The sequence below is a fragment of the Gracilinanus agilis genome, chromosome 3 (genome assembly GCF_016433145.1).
Source record: "Gracilinanus agilis isolate LMUSP501 chromosome 3, AgileGrace, whole genome shotgun sequence".
Taxonomy (NCBI): Eukaryota; Metazoa; Chordata; class Mammalia; order Didelphimorphia; family Didelphidae; genus Gracilinanus; species Gracilinanus agilis.
The window spans coordinates 177,133,746-177,150,228 of record NC_058132.1 but is presented as its reverse complement, the minus strand read 5'-3'; the positions used below and the strand labels follow the sequence as shown (position 1 = coordinate 177,150,228).

Sequence of the window (16,483 nt, the reverse complement as noted above, 5' to 3'; positions counted from 1 at the left end):
CTAAATAATACTTTTTCTGGTAAGGGGGCAGTAGGCCAAAAATGTTTGGGAACCGTTGGCATAGTAGGATGGATCCTCTGGACCCAAAAATCTTGTTTTCATATGATTGATTATAAGAAAAAAGTTAATATAAGATTAAAGAAGGCATAATATTCCTCTTATTCTCTTATATAACCTGTGTCCAAATTATCTCCATTTCTTAGGACCCTGATGGAAAACCTATGACATGTGTGACAGCACTGACACAGACAGCCATTTTAAATGACATGTGGCTGCATGCAGCCACATACAGAGAAGTATGGGGCTGCACGCCGAGGATGAAACATTTTGCTGTAGTGTAGTGTAGACACTCTGTGCCAGAAGTCTATAGGGCAGCAAAACAATAGAGCATCTAGTTCTGGAACTTCCACTTAGGCCATTATGGGATCTTTGACCTCACTTCTGGCCAGTGGGTCAGGGAGCAGTGGAATGCCTCTGGAGGATACATTTCTGGGGGCCCTGTGATCACCATTGCCAGTAACCACATAACCACAGCAACCATCATCCAATCTACAGTTCTGGGGTGTCGTGGATTTCTAATTGACCATCATTACTGAGATAAGTGAGGGGGAGGCTGGGAGAGACGAGGGCCTGTGCTATGGGTGCCATTTCCCATCATTAGAAATAGTGGCAGTCATCTTAATTTACATGAGGAACGTCATCTTGCAGCAGAGTTTAGACTCTATTTCACTACTATTACTGTTGTGAATCCTTATTAACCTCTATTTCTGCTTATTAACTCTGCCATTTCCTAAAAGACAGTTACATGTGCCATCTTCTGGTCAGTTAGGCTAGTTAATCCCTAATTGCCTGCAGGGCTAACAGGCTATCTATAATTCCATCTTCTGTCACTATCTCCCTGATGGAGACCATAAAATATAAAGTAAATAAAATAAAATAAAATAAAATAAAGTTAAGCAAAGGAAGTGGTAGGAGCAGTAGCTGACCCTTTCAAGAGACATGTACTGAAATGGCAGCAAGTAGAACATGGAATATAAATAGACATTTTGAAACTAATCATTCCTAGCTCTTGAAAAATAGTGAGGATTAAAGGAAGGAATACATTTCCAGGCAGCTACACCTTTATAAGAGCCAATCTAATTCCATACTTAAATTTGTAAAAGGCTCTACAAATTTAACATCTGCAAGTTTGAGCATTGCTCACTCCATAGCTCAGCATGGAAAAACACTCAGTGAGGAAGAATTTATTAAAGAAACTCTCCTAAGATGTTCACCAGTTCTATTTCATGATATGCAGAATAAAGATCCAATTATTAAGAGAATATCTGAGTTACCACTCATTAGAAATATCAAAAAAGACTGACTAGGGGGCATCTGGGTAGCTCAGTGCATTGAGAGACAGGAGGTCCTAGGTTCAAATCTGGCCTCAGACACTACCCAGCTGTGTGACCCTGGGCAAGTCACTTGACCCCCATTGCCTAGCCCTTACCACTCTTTTGCCTTGGAGCCAATACACAGTATTGACTCCAAGATGGAAGGTGAGGGTTTTTCAAAAATAAATAAATAAAAACAAAAGACCAAACAATAAGACTGAACACAAACTTACAACATCAATTAAAGAGAGACATTAGTAATTGTAAATGGAAGGAAGGAAAGAAGGAAGGAAGGAAGGAAGGAAGGAAGGAAGGAAGGAAGGAAGGAAGGAAGGAATGATTCTTATTCTAACTCAAGAGGCAAATGCCAAAAGAAATGGGCAAAGCTTAGTTATTTCATTTTATATATCAAATATCTTGAGATATCCTTTTCTTTTCCATTAATATTCATTTTATATCAATTTCCCACCACCATGCTAAAATTAAGGATACAAAGACAAAAACAAAATGAGCTGTGTGAAGAAGGAACTTATATTCTATTAAGGAAATACCTCTTGTAAACAAATAAATATTAAATAATTTCAAGATTTAAAGAACAATAAGTGAATTGATAGTAAATTTTGAGAGACTGAAAGACAGGCAGAGACAGAGACAGAGGTTGTAAGATTTATTTCTTGATTTGACTTCCTCACAAAAAAAGAGCGTGAGAGATAATTGCTGCATTTGGTGGTCGCCAAAACAATACAGACCTTTTAAAATGACAATTAAGGCTGAAATCAATGTACCTTATGCCATAGACACAGGGAACATAGGTCAATCTCGTATAACTGTTAGTAAAAAAAAAATTAAGGATATTCTGTTATGTTATTACCATAATGCTCTGAGATGAACCTGGTTACTTCAGTTTAGGTTCTCCTGGTACTCTTTAGATAGGTGGAACCTTCTTCAAAACAAAAACAAACAAACAAACAAACAAACAAACAAACAAAAATACATTTACATCTCATCTGGTGAAACAGATTCTGGACAATAATTTTATTATAAAATCCCCTCTTCTTTCCTTTCATCCTTTATTCCTTCCTTCTTTCCTTCCTTCTATCCTCCTTTGCCTTCACCTTCTCTTCCTTCTTTCCTTCCTTCCTTCCTTCCTTTATTGTAAAGTGAAGTGTCAAAGAAGTCTGTATACTATAAACCATTGACTCAGAGTTGGGGATCTGGGTTTAAATCACAATTCACTAAGAACTTGAGGGGGAAAAACACATTTATTGTCTCAGGCTCTGTTTCCTCACCTGTAAAATTAACTGAGTGTACTAGCTAGCCTTTGATATCACTTTCATTTCTAAAGCAGTTATTCATTGAGGTACTTCAAAAAAAGGACTATGAAGGGTCCCAGCCGGTAGCCTCACGGCTCCACTTCTGTCTGCCACTTCTCCTGCTCGTTCCTTCCCTCTTCCAGTTGATGTGTCCGTGTGTCCAGCGGTGTATCTGTGGGTGTGTCCCAGCCGTGAAAGGGAGCATGACTGCCATGACACTGTGATGAGGGCTGCCCAAAAAGCTGGCAGAGGCTGAGGCTGGGGGCTGGATATTGGTGGTTGGCCCCTGTGGCATTGGCTGTGAGCTCCTCAAGAACCTGGTGCTTAGAGACTTAGGGTACATCTACCTGATTGATCTGGATACTATTGTCAGAAACCTCAACAGGCAGTTTTTGTTTCAGAAGAAGCATGTAGGAAAGTCAAAGGCATAGGTTGCTAAGGAAAGTGTTTTGCAGTTTTACCCAGAAGTTAATATTACAGCCTACCATGACAGCATCATGAACCCTGATTATAATGTAGAATTCTTTTGGTAGTTTACATTGATTATGAATGCTTTAGATAACAAAGCCACATGGAACCATGTGAATAGGATGTGTCTGGTGGCTGATGTTCATCTTACAAAAAGTAGAACAGCCTGCTGTCTTGGACAAGTAACAGTTATATCAAAAAGGGTGTGACAATGTTATGAATGCCATCCTAAACTAACAGAAAACTTTCCCAGGGTGAACAATTCATAACACACTTTCAGAACCTATTCACTGTATTGTATGGGAAAATATTTGTTCAGCCAGTTGTTTGGGGGAAAAGCTGATCAGGAAGTATCCCCTGACAGTGCTGATCCTAAAGCTGCTTGGGAACCAGCAGAAACTGAAGCCAGAGCAAGAGCATCTAATGATAATGTGATATTAAATGTATTTCACTAAGGAATGGGCTAAATCAACTGCATATGACCTCGTTAAACTCTCTACCAAGCTTTTTCAAGAATGGTATCAGATATTTATTTACAATTGATGAACTATGGAGCAAAAGGAAACCTCCTGTGCCATTAGACTAGACTGAAATTCAGTCAATAAATATATTCAGCAGATCAACAAAATGATTCCACATTAGGATTAAAACAACAACAGGTTCTGGATTTCAAGAGCTATGCATGACTTCTTTCAGAGTATTGAAACCTTGAGAGTTCATTTAGCTGAAAAAGTTGATGGATCTGAACTCATATTGGACAAGGATGACTCATCAGCAATGGGTTTTGTTACATCTGCAGCAAACCTCCGGATGCATATTTTCAGTATGAATATGAAGAGTAGATTCGATATCAAATCAATGGCTGGAAATATCATTCCTGCAATAGCTACTATTAATGCAATGATTGCTGGGCTGATAGTCCTTGAAGGTTTGAAATTTTATCAGGAAAAATAGATTAGTGTAGAATAACCTTTTTGAACAAACAGTCAAATCCAAGAAAGAAACTATTTGTGTCTTGTGCATTGGATCCTCCCAATCCTATTTATTATGTTTATGCCAGCAAACCTGCAGTAACAGTGAAATTGAATATCCACAAAGTCACAGTCCTTACATTACAGGATAAAATAGTGAATGAAAAATTTGCTATGGTAGCACCAGATGTACAGATTGAAAATAGCAAAGGAACTATCCTTATATCTTCAGAAGAGGAAGAAGTTATCAGAATTTGGAATTAGAATTAGCAACAAGCTTTAAGCAGATGATTTCCTTTAGGATTATATATTACTGATCAATGTTCTCTCTAGTGACAACCTAGAAAAAGATGTGGAATTTGAAGTTTTTGGAGATGTTCCTGAAAAAGTGGGGCCAAAGCAGGCAGAACAGTCAGCTAAAAGCATCATTAATGGCAGTGATGGTACAGCCATCCACATCAACAGCTCAAGATCAAGATGATGTGCTGATCATTGATACAGATGAAGAAGGCCCTGCAAGTAATGCTGATTCACTGAGGAAAACAGCCTGGAAGAGAAAATTAGATAACAAACAACATATCAACACAAAGAGACCACAAACAGAACAGTATAAAGAGCTAGATGACATTATAGCATTAGATTGAATGAAAATAAACTTGATAATTTTCTTACTGTCGTATGTTATCCAGGCATTTATGTTAAATAGCCAGAACTAGACCACTTATGTCCTTTGTTCCAAAGAAAAAATCACATCATTGACTTGGAGATGAGTCTTTTTTCTCCTTGATAATACATTCAATTGGATAGAACCATTAGAAATGTTCCAGTATGCTATACTGAAAGTAGTAGGAATTTAGTTTTTAAACACTTGAGGAAAAGTATTTGCTTCAATAGTCATTAGATAAAAGGCAATACACAGTGAGGTATAATTCAGCAGTTAAAAATACTGTGGTTCAGTAAAATTAATATCTTGATTATAAATACTACATCTTTATTTTTGGCTAGGAAAAAAGTTTTAGCTCAGATTTAATTGTTTTCACATCTTCAACTAAACTGAAATGGATTCCAAGATGCTTCAACTGCTGTGTGTGGAAACTTGTTTTAAACTATCAACTGGCATTATGTACATTACTGCAAACAATGTTAATTTACTCAGTTTTTCAGTTTGTACTGCCTGATATGTCAGCATCAGAAAATTTTAGTGTATTGTTACAGTTTTGATTTATTTATATTTGATGTTTTGTAAAACTCAAATACTCCGATGCTGTACCTTTAAAGGACCAAATAAATGATATCTGAATACTTGCTATAAAAAAGGACTCTGAAGGGAATAAGAACTCATGAGATTGTTCAGGTAGACAAAGCAGTCCACTGAAGCAATCCTGTGTTGCTTACTTCTTTCATCATTTCCAGAATTCTTTATTACTTTTTAAACAAAGAGCAGTACAAAATTGCAGCACTTCCTTTTCCAGGGAAACTGGAAATTAATGAATTTGTTTTGTCCTCAATTTGGGTATTATTTCCCTTCATTTTTGTTGATTTGGGGAGAGCAGCACCTTCCCTCCCAGGTTCCTTATTCCCTCTGACACTGTATTTGCAGCTGTGGTTATGGGATGATTCAGATTGGGAACACTGCGGTACAGCTGAGTCCACACTTTGACTCGGCTCCAATACAACTTTTTGTTGATGTTGTCCTTGCCTAGAAGGCTAATTTCAACTAGGAAAAAATCCTATACTGAAAATCTTTGCTTTTCCCATTTAGCATATTATACCTGACAGTTAATCAGAGAAAGTTTTTGGCTTCACCTATGTGAATTACCGGAAACAGCCAGTTTTTTTTTCCTTTTGATAAATTAAAAGGCTCTTTTATTCCATCCCCAAATTCTTGAAATTGGTTCCTTCTTTAATATTGCAAAAATTCTTGGTGCTCTTGAGTTTAGCAATGTTGCATAATTAGTTTTTATTACTATCTTAGTCATGCCTCTTGACAGAAGCTTCTACCCATAATATCCAGCTCTGCCATCTCTGTCATAGAAATTCAACCTGAATTACATCTTGATGCCACTCTTGTTCAAGATCTGCTGCAAACCAATGACAATTCTTTGTGTACTCACACCAAAAGTTATCTGCAAGATAACTGGATTGTTTTGATGGATCACCAGAGAAAGATGGACCAGAAATAACAATGCAATATATTGAGGTCAGGTACCAATCTGAACCAAGAAAACTCTAATACAGCCAGAGGGAGCTAAAACTGTCATAGAATTTTGGTGCCTGAGACAATCAGCTGTCAAATGATACAATGATAGACTAAGAAATAGAAAACCAAATCAAGAGGCTCAGCTTGTACTTTGGGAAGCTGATAGAGTGTTGTACTAACTGTAATAGGTATACTATTTATTAAGTGATCTCAGGAACATGACTTGGTTTCAAACTATATGTGTGCATTTATGCAGGAACTTATTTAGACTAAAATATATTGCACACATACACACATATATATATACACACATACCCTAATATTCATCTCTCTTCCACCCATGAAAATCCTTCACAAAGAATATGGAAGGCTTTTATATATAAGGTAATTTGTCATGTAGAAGAAAAATGTGTGTATGTCTGTATATCTTTGTTATATGTACACATATAAGTTATACATTTACAAATGTGCATATATGTATATACGTAACAATAAGTGGAAGTTTTGCTAAATGTTATAAGTATACAAAATATTGTCATGTGTAGAAGAGCTTGCCATCTAGAAGAAAGTTATGTGCATATATACATACATATATAACAACATATATATGAACATGTCTATCAGAAAAAAATTTCCCTATAATAGCTGTGCAAAAATAGAGGAAAAATATTTTTTTCAGTTGTATCAGAGAAGAGATTCCTGCAATGGTATTAATTACATTGGATAATTTCTGAGGTTGTGTTTAACTCTGAGTTTCTGTTTTATCTAGGCATCTGAACAGAATTCTTCAATTTTCCTTTTAATTCATTGCTTGGGTTTGGCTACTAAGAAATATGATATTTACTAATTATTCAGAGGTTAGATCTTTAGACACAAAGTTTTTCAAAGACATGATTCATTAGAAGGGAATCAGTAAGCTGTTGTTTATATCCATATCAGGAGTGGGGTGGGTTGAACACCTCAGCAACCTCTACTCTAGCAGGTGCTTCAGAATATAAAATGCAGAATTACATCTAATAGCCAAAGCCCAATTTACTGTGATGTTATCATCCAGAGCTCTCTCAGGGTAGTAAAACTTGGCAAAGATAGATGCTAATTTTTTTAAGCAAAAGTATATTCTGGTTTAAATCAATGTTATTGCATTTTCTTATGGAAATTATGAATATTTAAAAAAATGCTTAGTGCTTGATCAGTGACAAAGGAGGTGGCTTAAAACCAGAGATTTGTGAGATAGGCTTGTATCTCTTCTACAAACTTATTTAAACCCCTTTCCAGTCAGTAAATTAATTGTACTGCAAAAATGAGAAGCATGATCCTAAGTCTTTGCAATGTCAAAATGAAATTTTCTAAAAATTTTTTATTTTTAGAAAAACTTTTCCATGGTTACATAATTCATGTTTTTACTTTCCCCTTCACCCCCTTAAGCACCCCCCTATAGCTAATTCGCATTTCCACTGGTTTTAACATGTGTGGTCAGTCAAGATTTATTTACATATTATTGATAGTTACATTGGTGTGGTAGTTTTGAGTCTATAACCCCAATCATGGCTTCATCAACCCAAGTGTTCAAGCAGTTGTTTTTCTTCTGTGTTTCCACTCCTGCAGTTCTTACTCTGAATGTGGGTAACGTTCTTTTCCCTAAATCCCTCAGAATTGTTTTGGCTCATTGCATTGCTGCTAGTACAGACGTCCAGAAAAGTGAAACAAATAAAGGTTAAATGACTTTTTAAAGGATATACAGTTAATAAGTGATTAAAACTCTGCTCTATCCAACTCCAAATCCAATACTCTCCTCATTGTGTCATCTAGTTTACTTATTTATATGTACCTTTAGGATAACAGAACTGTTTTTTCACTGTAATCCCATGATGTGGGAAATACATACATTACTTTTTTTTAACAGGAACAATAATTTCATTAGTATAGGTAATTTTCAGTGAGTAATCTCCCTCTCCCAATTCAGATCACCTCCTTTGAAACTTTATAGTCTAAAAAAATTTCTGAGCACTAGAGATTATGTCATGCCCAAGGTCTTACCACAAATATATGTCAGAGATTGTAGATGAACCCATGTTTCTAGGTCAGCTTTTCTTCAACTAGTCATCACTGGGGTTAAATGAAAACAAGTAAAGAATAGAGTCTATGTTCAAATGGATGTATCTTATTTATATCTTATTTATTATATTTGGTATATGAATTTGATGGAACAATATTTTCCTTTGAAAAATTAAGACTAATATCAACTTTCTTTCCCTTATATCGCATGAATAAATAAGATATAAATAGATTAAGAGAAGACATGAGTTTGAGTCACATGAGCTTTGAATACAATAGTAAGTTATTGAACCTCTCAATGTCTCTATCCATTTTCTAAAAGTACAATTAGTTAGAGATAACTCACTGATAAGTCTCAGAAGAGGTGATTCCCACCGAGTTCCTTTCTCCAATAAAATCACAAATGCAGGTCACTCTTATTCCCCACATCAAAGAGTTATAAGGTCCCAGCTGAGGCAATCAGTGTCACTAACAAATTAGGACATTATTACTATATTTGGAGAGTAAATAGTAAATAAAAGACAATTATCAAGGAAATTTTAAAGTGTATCTGAACAAATATGTATAATTGCATAAAAATATAATTCAGTGATTTAAGGGAGAATATCTATATCTATATATCTTTATCTATATCCATATATTTATAAACAGGTGAGAACTGGAAGATCATAGAGCTTTTAAGTTATTAGGAGATATTTTGAATGCTTGAATAACCTTGAATGTTTATACTCATGGATTTCAAAAACATATAGTCTATTAATGTCATGATACTACTAATCAACAATCATATCATCATTAGGGTAGGTTATTTAATGGATTATATTTGGATGGAGTAATAATTAAAATGGTTGTGACAGAATAATAATAGTTAAAAAGTTGTTGTGGTCTCCATTTAAAAAAATTAACCCTTAAATCATAAGGCTATTAGTAGCTTTAGTAGCTTTTTCACAGCAAGGTAGAGATAATAAAGAGAAATGTAGGAAGGAGATAGAAAGTTATCTAGCCCAGTGATGGGCAAACTTTTTAAAGAGGGGGCCAAAGGAAAGGAAATGCTCATAGTCAGTCTGTTTCTAAGGCAACTCTTTCAAAGTTTCATTGTATTGTATCCTCCTCATTGTATTCATCAAATTAGGAATAATGTTGCAGGGCTGGATAGAACATTTCAGGGGGCCACATCTGGCCCGTGGGCCATAGTTTGCCCATCACTGATCTAGCCTAAAATGCCCTAAGTGCTGATTTGAAGAGATCAAGCTCATCTCCCAGCATGGGCTCCCTCACATCCCAGCTTCCAGCCAGGAGTCAGGTATTCTCTTTGGCCAAGAGTCTCACCAGAGTAAGTATCCTTCTTAAGCCAGAGCCACCAACAAATGAATCTGAATCTGAATGTCCACCAGAATCTGAATAGGAGTCAGAATGGGAAACTGCTAAATCCAAATCCGAAACCTGAATCACAAAGCCAAATGAGAATGTTACCAGTCTACAAGAGTGTCTCCTTCAGTCAGCACACCAGTCAGAATCAGAATCCGAAATCAGAATTAGACTCAGCAAGCAAAGCTGAAACTGAAATGAGAGAGCCTCACTTCCTCTTGGGTCTCATCTTATAAGCACTTTTCTACACCCAACAGTTCTCCCACTTCACATCTCAGGAGCTAATCATGGTTCTTTAATTTGTCTAGCACTGTCCCAGTGGCAGTGCTTGTGGGATCCACTTCCTGTCTCTTGAGGGTATGAATCTCTATGGATTTCCTTTCTCAGAGGGTATAAGCTTTTTCTAGTAAAAAGTTCTTCAAGTCTCTGACTAAGTGTGAAAGAAGGGGGACTCCAAGTTATTGATTGATTAAGTTAAAATAAACAAAAGGAGTTTTAAATTCCCTTTCACAGTGGAAAACGAAATTACAAGGAAATTTAGCATCTATTCTTTCCTTTCTTTCATCTACATTTGGCCTATTTTTATAAATCATCATTTTTAATGTGTGATTCATTATGACCCATGAAAGAAGAAGAAAACAAAAACAGAGCTAACTCATAGTAGAGCACATTAGTCACCGCAGTGGAATCAGAAAAAGATGGGATATTATTTTAGAAAAAACAGTCTTCATATTTAAACACACTGTAAATGGCTCCATTGGTGCAAGTATTCAAGGCAAATAGAATTTTATCTTTGCTCTATAGAGCAATCCACAATGAAAAAAAAGTGCTGTGAAGATAATTAAAAAGATAGAGAGAGCAAGGCATTATTTCCATTTTCTTCAGATCTGTGAAGATTTTGAATAGTCTGAAGAAATAAGAGATATGAGGAAGGAAGTAGAATGGAGAGAACCAAAAATTTTGTAAAACTCTTAAAAGCCATTTATTCCAAAGGAGGTAACCTTCAATTACACCCCCTCCAGAAGTAAAGCATAATAATAAAATTCATATAATTTTAGACATATAGTAAGTTTCTTCTGAAAGCTAGAAGTAGAAGATTATATAGAGATCATCTGTCTCCAACCCCTTTGTTCTATAGGTGAAGGAGCTGAGATTCATCAAAATGAAGAAATTTACCTAAGATTACACAAGTAGTATTTTGCAGATCCAGGAATTATTACTGTATTCTTTAACTCAAAATTTAGTGTTAGTTCTAATATAGCATACTGTGTCTCTTAATTTGTACAAATAATTTGTAAATATTAGCACCAAAAGGAGAGGGACAGAAATAGGCAATATACCTCTGATTTCAGTGGGATAGTCGAATCCCACCCAGAATCATGGAAACTCTCTCTACTAATGAAAACTGGCACCTTATTTGAATCTCATCATCTTAAAGACCTATCTAGAGTATTGAGAGATTATGACCAAACCTGGTTCCGAAAACTAGCATGTCAAAGGAAGGCCTTGAACTAAGGACATGTTGATTGCAAGGCCAATTCTCTATCAGTGATGGTAGACTCCTATTCTGTGACCACAATTCCATGTCCAAATAACAAACATTTGAGTTTTGCTGATGATGATTTTGGTACTATTTCGATTCTAAAACCCATGGAATCATTGTCCATTGCTTATTTTTTAAATTATTTAAAAAATATTTTATTCCAAATTTTAAAAAACCAAATGAAACAATAATTTCTATATACAAAGAAAAAATAAAACAGTGCGCAAATAAAGTCACAAATCTCCTAAATGTTTAGTTTACTTTTCTTCATATCTACATAAAAAATTCTGGCCACTAGTGTCCAGGCTCCTCCCAGTCTTCTCCATATGACAAAAGATATTGGAAAGTGTTAGAAGGAAATTTAGATTAGTTTAGGAAGATTTGAGTGACAGGGATAGCTTGCTGACAGCTTGATAATGCTGTGTGTCTGACACAGAGAAGGGAGACAATTGAACTCCTGAAGAGAAGGGAGACCTGTTTTCTCCTATGTGTGGAGCTTATTTTTCAGTAGGATATCTTCAATCAAGACCTGGTTTGCTGGAGATTGGCCAAGCTGTGGTGAGACATTTCATTTGTAGACACTGAATGTCAATAATTGTAGCTCCATCTCCAAACTTAGATTTAACTGGCAGTTACCCTGGACATCTTTGAGGATCTAGATATTTCCTCTCAAACCTTTGGGGAAATTCCCTTAGTGTCTTAAGATAGAAAACCTGATCCCTTCCATTACCTGTCCCAAAATTATTATTAAACCCTTTTATACACAGATCATCCTTGTTACTACTCCTTTCCCAGACAATCTGGCACCTAACTGACATTAAGGACCCACTGTGATAGACCCAGCTGGTTCCCATGTGGTTTCCCTTTCTACTCCACTTCCCCATTCCTCACCTTACCCAAACCACCTAGGAGTTATTTATCCACAGAGTTTCTTATTTAACCCACAGTTATTTATGTACTAAGAACATTAGGCAGCCAATCTGAACAAATAAATTAAGTCTTTCATATTTTACATTTTTGTTCAATTCCTGGAGGTAACATTCAGTTTATTTTTCAAAGATCAAGTCTGTAACTGTGCATATTGTTCTCCTGGTTCTACTCATTTCAGAGTTAATTATCTAGTGTAGTTCTTTCCAAGTTTTTTTTTTTAATCAGTCTGTTTTTCATTTCTTATGGCACAATAGTGTTCCATCACAATCATAAACCACAGCTTTTTCAGCCATTCCCCAATTGATGGGCATCCCCTCAGTTTCCATTTTTTTTTACCACCACAAAGAGAGCTACTACAAATATTATGGAACATAATGGATTCCTTTCCTCTTTCCCTGAACTCCTTTGGGCTTACATAGTTTTATAATTCTCTGGGTGTAACTTCAAATTGTTGTAAAAAATAGTTGGATCAATTCACAAATCTACCAACAGTGTATTAGTATTTATTCCCTGAAGCCATTTATCACATAACCCTTTTGTCATTTTTCACCATTCTCATAGATGTGAGGGGTTATCTCAGAATTGTTTTGTTTTGCATTTCTATAATCAAGAGTCAGTTAGATCACTTTTTCCTATACATATATATGGCTTTGGTTTCTTCATCCAAAAATCATCTATATATTTTTCTCAGTTGTCAATCATGAGATGGCTTTTATTCTTGTAAATTTGACAATGTTCTCTCTATAAATCAGATAAGTTTTTATTGTTATTCTTGATAACAATAATAATTACTGTTAAGTTTGTTACCATATTTTGATCTCACAAAAGTGCTGTGGAAGATAAGGAAAATATTAACCCACATAATGAAGCTAATAGAATAATATATGCAAATATAAATATATGTACATGATAAAATATTTGAAAGATGCTGAGTACCTGGTCTATACTGCATGATTAATGAATATTCATTCTCATTCCTTTCCCTAAATGCTTTCTTTAAAAATCAATTAGTTCATTAGTGAGAGAGCAAAGATGAAAATCTAAGTGTCCTCACACTAAACCTAGTAATAGTCTTCTAGACATCTCTCACATGTACCCAGAACAATATAGTGGTCCTCAAATTATAGTCCCTGAACTAATGTAGGCCTCATATTTTATAACATAGAGAACAGACCTGGGATCAATTTTAGAGTTTCTTATGACAAAATGTTTTTCTTCTCTAACCACACATCCGAAGTACCAAGATAATGTGATGATATTGAAATCAAAGACATCCTTTAGTAATAAAAACAGAGTGTTCTAGAATAGTTCAGTCATTCCAAGGCAATTTTAGGATAGAGTGAATTTATTTTTGGTACTGAAGATCTTCTAATTAGGTCTAGCCCTCAGGCTTGTGGCAAGTTGTCAATATGGATTTTGGTGTTGAGGTCGAGGGGTTTCTTGTAACCCTGGCCTATGAGAAATCCATCTATTAACTGCTGAATTTCAGAAAAGTTACCAAAAGCTTCTTCCAGCCTTTGGCGGGCAATTAATAAGAAGGGAACTATGGTGAAACAAGCATTTTTTAAATAATATGCTAGCAATTGAGAACTGCGGGTGTTTTTTCAAGGTACATATCTCTAAATCACCTGTATATATTTTTAAAAAGAGGGAATACATTTTCATAAAACTTTTGTTGTAATTATTCAAATTATTTTAATACACAATTTAGAAATTAAAATATTTGTAATATTTTTTAATCTAAGATGAAAAAATTATACAAAAACAGAAATATTATGTCATCATTTTGACAATTCTTTTTTATAGTTTCTCATGCATCATCATTTCTGGAAAATGGAGACTGTCTTTTTCTTCATAGGACCCAAGAAAATAGGTGGCAGGAACTATTGTATTTTTCCCCTTTTATTCTAAACATATTCAGTTACCTCCTAGATATATGCTTGCATATGTGGGAATTATCAGTCTGAGACACTGGTGTCTTATTCCACTGCAACTTTTAGATCTACTATCCATATATTTGGAGAAAATATGCCCTCCCATTGCTCTCCAAGGCTCTTGTGGCCTTGTCAACTTAATGAATTGAAACTGATCATGTATTTGCTGTATGTGTTGTCTCCTTCAGAGAGATTGTAATCTCATTGAGATCAGGGACAGTCTCGGTTTTCAATTTATATCTGAATCTTAGAAAAGTGCTTCACAAATTGTAAGCATAAAATAAATCTTTTTCTGTTCAATTCCGTTTCTATCTATTTCCATAGAAACCATTCCTAGACTCCTAGGGAGAATCAATTCCTTGCTTTGATATACAATGACAGTTTTTGTTGTTGTTTATTGTTGTCATTCTTGGTTTTCAGTCCATTTCAATTCCATAGACATTTGGAAAGAAAATATTGTCAGTCATTGAGCATTCTAAGCAATGAGCAATTTACAAAGATGGATATAAAATGACACAATATATGCAAGATACTTTGCAAATTTCAAAATATTATGTAAATGTTAGCTATTATTGCTAGTTATTATAGGGTATGGCTTCTTTCCTTATATAATTTAAATAGAAAGGGAAACAACAAAAATTTACATGAATAAATATAACTAGTGACAGAATATAATGATTAATGGGATATAGGGCAGGGAGAAAACTGAAAAATGATGACATCAATAAAGAAGTGGTTGATCCTGGCTAAAAGAATCAGAGAATCCTCCAGATGGAAATGGCATTTGAATTGGAGCTCTCCAAGTAGGATTTTGAAAGTATTGTGTCCCTATTATGGGAAGAAACATAACAAACAAAGGTATGGAAGGAGGAAATGCTGCAAGCACCATGCAAGCAAATTAAACATTTGGAGGTAGCTAACTGATCTAACTTGAGTGTTACAGAGGGTATAGAAAGGAGAATTTTTTTTAAAAGTGAAATTATGAAAGAACCTGAATTCTGTGAAATAATTTTAAACTTCATTTTGTAAATCATGGGAAAACTTCAAAAAATTTTTAGAAGTGATGTGATCTGAGTTATATTTCGGAGAATCAATCTAATGTTTTCTGGAATTTTTTTTTGAGGGCAAAGAGACTAAAGGTATCAAGAAAGAAAGCTATTGACATAAAAAGGGAAAAAAGTTTGATATATAGTAGGGGATCAGTTATATAAAACAGAGGAAAGAGAGTTGAGATACTTTGAAGAAGTAATTAACAGGAGTTATTGAACAAATCATTTGAATTATGCTGGAAAAGAGGAAGAGTAAGTGACTGGGGAAAAAAGGTTAATTCTGTGGACAAAAAAAATAAGGTCAAAGGAGCAAATTTGGGGAAGGGAAAGGGTGAATATACAGATTTCAGTTTATGTATCCATCTTTGTATACATATATATATATATATATGTGTGTGTACATATATATATACATATATATATAATAAAGGGTGTGTATATTTATGTACATATATGCATATGAATTCTACCAGATTATTCTTGGCTTTCATTTCTGCTCTACTGAAAAATATCCAATGCCAAAAAAAAAATTACAAAAAACAACAAATAAAGAACCTTATGGAAAAGAATAAACTATTAGGGCCAGCCTGGCCAAAAAAAAAATTGACATCAAATTATGTATAATTTGGATAAATCATTGGATAATTAGATAATCATTACTCTTTGGGTTTAAAAATTGCATGAAATGTCCTGAATCATTTAGTATTTATTATATTACATTTTCTATGCCTGTTAACATTTTTCTTCTTGCAATTTTTTTTTGCAATTTTTAATCTTTCAATATGATTAGATTTTTTCTCTCTTACTGTTAAACTTCTAGGACTAAATCATCATCTTTTTTATCAGAAATATTTGCTCCAAAATAAATTTTAAAAAATAATAAAGAATCAATTCAACATCTAGAAAACCTTTAATTCCACTATTTCAGCTCCCATTATTAAATTCCGAAATATGTCTTTTGTTTCTATTAAATTATCCCCTCTCACTTTCTTTCCTAGTATTACATAAACTATTATACAAGTGTGGCATTTTTAAAAATATCTAGATTCATTTTTTATTACATAAATAGAAAGCTTTTGTACTATAGGGTATTTCAGTTGCAATTTCTGTTGTTCAGACAATGAACCTTCTAACTCTTAATTTTTCATATTTGTAGGATACATGCATTTATGTGGGTGGAAATTTCAGGAAGAATGAAGCCCTTTCATGCCTTACAAGACGATCCAGATTTTTGTGATTTTTTATGGAAACTAGGCTATAGACTCCAAATCTTAGAGCA

At 34.5% G+C, this 16,483-nt stretch overlaps 1 pseudogene; it reads left to right on the top strand.

Annotated features, from left to right (window-relative positions):
- Positions 1-2,898: 2,898 nt before the first annotated feature.
- LOC123238977 lies at positions 2,899-4,769 on the top strand (annotated as a pseudogene).
- The last annotated feature ends 11,714 nt before the right edge of the window (positions 4,770-16,483 follow it).